The sequence below is a fragment of the Carassius gibelio genome, chromosome B22 (genome assembly GCF_023724105.1).
Source record: "Carassius gibelio isolate Cgi1373 ecotype wild population from Czech Republic chromosome B22, carGib1.2-hapl.c, whole genome shotgun sequence".
NCBI lineage: Eukaryota > Metazoa > Chordata > Actinopteri > Cypriniformes > Cyprinidae > Carassius > Carassius gibelio.
The window spans coordinates 47,231,247-47,236,246 of record NC_068417.1 but is presented as its reverse complement, the minus strand read 5'-3'; the positions used below and the strand labels follow the sequence as shown (position 1 = coordinate 47,236,246).

Genomic DNA, 5,000 nt, shown 5'->3' with positions numbered 1-5,000 from the left:
TTTTTTTTTTTTTTTTAAAGAAAGATTATTATATTATTCGTGAAATTTTCCAAAGAGATTAAAGCACCTGGTATTCCCAGGCAGTCTCTCATCAAAGTGCTAACCAGACCTAAACCTGCTAAGATTCAGAGATCGGGCATTGACTCTATTTTTTGGCAAAATTATTATATACTAAGTGAAAAATGTCCAAAAAGCTTACAGCACCTGGTATTCCCAGGCGGTCTCCCATCCATGTACTAACCAGGCCCAAACCTGTTAATATTCAGAGATCGGGCATTGACTCTATTTTTTGGCAAAATTATTATATACTAAGTGAAAAATGTCCGAAAAGCTTACAGCACCTGGTATTCCCAGGCGGTCTCCCATCCAAGTACTAACCAGGCCCAAACCTGCTTAGCTTCCGAGATCAGATGAGATCGGGCATAGCCAGGTTGGTATGGCCGTAAGCGAAGACAGCAGCAAAGAGAGGGCTATTTAAAGACCAGCCAATCTAATCGCCAGTATGAGATCGGGCATAGCCTTTTTTTTTTTTTTTTTCTTTTTTATTGAAATTCACAAATTTACAGTTCAATTTCAATTGTTCACATTAAACAACATAATCATTTCATTTTTTTTTTATTATTTTTTTTTTTTTTTTTTTCACCTTCAGGACATAATTTTTACCAGTTATACAAAACCTCTTTTCTCTCTCCTTCTTTTATGAATTTGTTTCCAGTTACAAAGAATTCCTTCACATCATCTCCCCCATATTTATAGCACATTTCAATATCTCTTGTCATTATTGCTTTGAACAAGTCTTTTATTTTGACTTTTCTCCCTTCAAAGTGTGCATAATTCCGTCTAAGTACAACAGCTAATCTGGCGTGGCTTAGAACATAATTGATAAACCAAAAGTCTATTGCTGTCGTCTTCTGAAACACTCCAAATAAAAATATTTTTCCCCATCCCTCCTCCAAATTCACATCCTCAAAACAATTATTTTTTAATAGACTTTTTAAGAAAACAAAAAAATCTTTTAATTCATCACATTGCAAAAAATAATGCAAAAAAGTCTCATGTTCCTTGTTACATACATCACACATCACATTATTAGCATTATTTATTTTGTTTAGTACTACATTTGTATAGATTCTATTGTGTCTTATTAAGAAGTCATTATTTTCACATTCTATAGTATTGTATTTTATGTCCATATTTGACCATATTTTCTTTACATCCAAGTCTTCAAACACCCTACTCCATACTTTTCCAGATGCTGGCACTTTTATTTGATCCATTATAAACAGGTCATAGACTTTCTTTACGCTAATGCTTTTTATATTATATTTTTCCCCGTCTTTCATTATGTACATCTCAGGCAAATCCTGTTGTTTTTTCTTTACACAACTTTTTTCTATAACATTCACCCATTTCGATGGTAGACTTGCTTTAATTCTTTCATATATATTTTCCACCTTTACTCTGCTCTCCATGCCATCCAACTCACACACTGAGTCATATATACAGTTATTTCTAAGAAAACCTGGAATAACTTCATATATAATATCTTTCACTTGCCTTATTCCGGCTTCTAAGAATTTGGGCTCATACAATGTTTTATTGTTGTGTTTAAATTTATCATTTAAAAACAATGGCAAATTTATAAATGTGTGCACCTCTGTGCAATCATATTCTACTTTTGGCAGGAATTGCCTCCATGCCTCCATCACCTCCCTGTATATGTCTGGCATTCCCACAGTCATTGACTGCTTAAAGCCCATATACCACCCATACTCTCCCATTCTTCCAACATCATCAATGTATTTCTTTAAAAATTCTCTCCAACCAAACTCCCATCTTCCTTCCATATATTTTTTAACAGTTTTTATTCTTATTGCCAACTTTTTTGTTTCTAAATCAATCAGCTTTAATCCACCTTCCTGTTTCCTCGCCACTAATGTTTTTTGTGCAATTTTCACTCCCTTCCCTTCCCATATAAAATCATGTACAATTTTATTTAACTCATTCATCACCCACTCAGGCATTTCAATTACACTCATTACATATACACATACCGACAGCATAAGATTATTAACCACAATTATTTTCCCTTTTATCCTTAATTTTCTTCCTTTCCATGCAATACAAACTGTTCTTATCTTATTTATCACTCCAGCCCATGTTATATCCCTTGCCTCCTTTGAATCTACCCCTAAATATACACCCAACACTTTCATGTACTTTTCCTCAACCCTCACACCTACATCAGATCTTTCTACTTCTCCTATATACATTATTTCAGATTTTTCTCTATTTATTTTCGCCCCTGATGCCTTTCCATATTTTTCCACCAACTCTAAAACCTTTCCCACACTGCTTATTTCCCTTACTGTCACTGTTGTGTCATCGGCATACTGGTTAATTATACACTTCCCTCCATATGGCAACTCAATTCCTCTTATTCTCTTGTCTCTCTTAATTAATGATGCCAAAGGTTCAACAGAAAGGGCGTATAACAAAGCGGATAGCGGGCAGCCTTGCCGCACTGACCTTCCCACATCAAATGTATCTGTCAATATTCCGTTCACCTTTACACAGCTTCTTGCACTTCCATACAATCTCCTCACCCATCCTACCATTCTCTCCCCAAAACCAAACTTTTCCAAGACCTTAAATAAAAACTTGTGTTCGACCCTATCAAAGGCCTTGTTCCAGTCTATCCCCAACACTATCCCACCCTTCCCATCCCTCTTCATATACTCAATCACATCTCTGATTGTTCCAATTGTATCTGCTATATCTCTTCCAGGAATGCTGTAGCTTTGTGTTGGCTGAATAATATCTCCGATTACTCTTTTCATCCTGTTTGCCAAAACTTTGGTGAGTATTTTGTAGTCTGTGTTTAACAAGCTAATCGGCCTATAATTTTCTAAATCTAATTTATTCCCCTTCTTAAAAACTAGTGTTATCACTCCCTCTACCATTTTACTCTGTATTATTTCTGTTCTCTCCATTCCTTTATATACTTCCACTAAAATTGGTGCTACATCATTTTTATATAATTTGTACCATTCTGTCCCTATCCCATCACTTCCTGGGCTTTTCCCACTTCTTAAACCTTCTATTGCAGCTATAACCTCTTCTTCCTCTATCTCTCTATCACACCATCCCTTTTCTTCTTCCCCTAGCTCCCTCTCTACACACTTCAATACTTCCTCTATACTTGCCTCATCCACACATCCTCTCATATACAACTCACCATAAAACTCTTGCACCCTCTCCAATATATCTACATAGTCTGTTATTATCTCTCTCTTTTTTGAATATATTTCATGGATATATGTCTTACCTTGCCTTCTTTTTTCTAAACCCAGGAAATACCCTGTGCACTTTTCTCCTTCCAGTGCATATTTCGCCTTACTTCTTAAAATTGCTCCTTTGCATTTTTCTTTCTCATATCTCTCTAACCTCATATTTGCTTCTATATACTTTTCCATGCAATATCCTTCTTCATCATCTACTCTGCTGAGTTCTATCCTCACTTGCTCTCTAAGCTCCCTTTCCTCTTTCATCATCCTCTCTTTTCTTTTCTTACTATACCTTATGCTTAAAGCTTTAATTTCATTTTTTACCTCCTCCCATCTCTTACCAATGTCATTATTAAATTCATCTTCCTCCAAGCATTCCTCCAACCACTGGTTTTCCTGAAGTAGTAACACTTTCATCTGTTGTCTATACTCCTCTTCTTCAATATACACTGCATTTAGTATCCACATCCCTCCACCCACCTCTCTCCTTCCGACTTTGATCCTAAATCTAACCCCATCATGATCACTAAAGTTATTCTGCTGATGTCTTATTTCATCAATGTAACTTATGGTATCTCCCTGCACTATCACTAAATCAATCCTACTCTGCTTTAATATCCCTTCTCTCATCTGCCTCCTTGTGAACTCTCTCTTCTCCGGATTCTCATGTCTCCATACATCAAGTAATCCCTTATCCCTCATTACTTCCATTAACATTAATCTTGATTTTTCCCACCTGAAACTCCCTCCTTTCCCAACATCCAATCTACTACATATAATGTTAAAGTCGCCTACTATTATGCACCTTCCAACAATTAGATCCCTTAGCTCCTCAATACAACATCTCTTATCACTTTCCACGTTGGGAACATATATATTAATTAATCTGAATTCAATACCTCTGAATTTAAATTCTATAACTAAAATTCTCCCTATCTGATCTCTGTACACCTGCCTTACATTTTCAATCCTATCTTTTTTAATCATTATCGCTACACCCCTTGCATTTTTTGCACCATTATTAAAGTATATATCTCCCTTCCATAAATCCTTTACTTCTCTCACTTTTTCATCATCCCAATTTGTTTCTTGAATACAAATTATATCACTCCTATATGTAAATTTTAATTCCTTCAACTTGTTAATATTCCTTAACCCATTTGCATTTACTGAAGTTACAGAAACCATGCCAGCAAACCAAAGAAAAAATTATATATATATATTTCATTTTTAACCCAAAACATATAATACCATTATAGAATTCATGTACCAGAGCGTTGTTCTTTTATCAGTTCAATTCTGTCCTTATCTCTCTCCGCCTTTCTTTTGACAGTCAGTTTTTGTAGTGTTGTCTGCATTCGTTGAGGAATCTTACTTTCTTTCCTTTGAGGTACTGCTTGTTGCTCTACTTTTTTCTCTTGTTTAGTTCCCAGTAGCTTTACATCCTCTTCATACTCTTCCTCCTCTTCGTCTTGTTCATCTTGCTTCTCTTCCTCTTCTTCCTCCTCCTCCCTCCTTTCTCCATCATCAGCCTCCTCACCAGCTGTTCCAGCTCTCTGTCCCCTTACAGCTCCATCCTGTCCATTACCACTTCCTCCTCCACCTTTTGTAACCTCCATGTCATCCTCGCTCACTGTGATTTGCTTCTCTGTTTGATCGTCCTCCCTCCTCTCATCGTCTTCACTTTGCTCAACCTCCTCCTCTATTACTCTC

At 36.1% G+C, this 5,000-nt stretch overlaps 1 non-coding gene across 1 annotated transcript; it reads right to left on the bottom strand.

The window, feature by feature from the left end:
• Nucleotides 1-329: 329 nt before the first annotated feature.
• LOC128007489 (5S ribosomal RNA) lies at nt 330-448 on the bottom strand. Its single transcript, XR_008179251.1, has one exon. It is a non-coding gene; the product is annotated as a 5S ribosomal RNA (ribosomal RNA).
• Between the last annotated feature and the right edge of the window lie 4,552 nt (nt 449-5,000).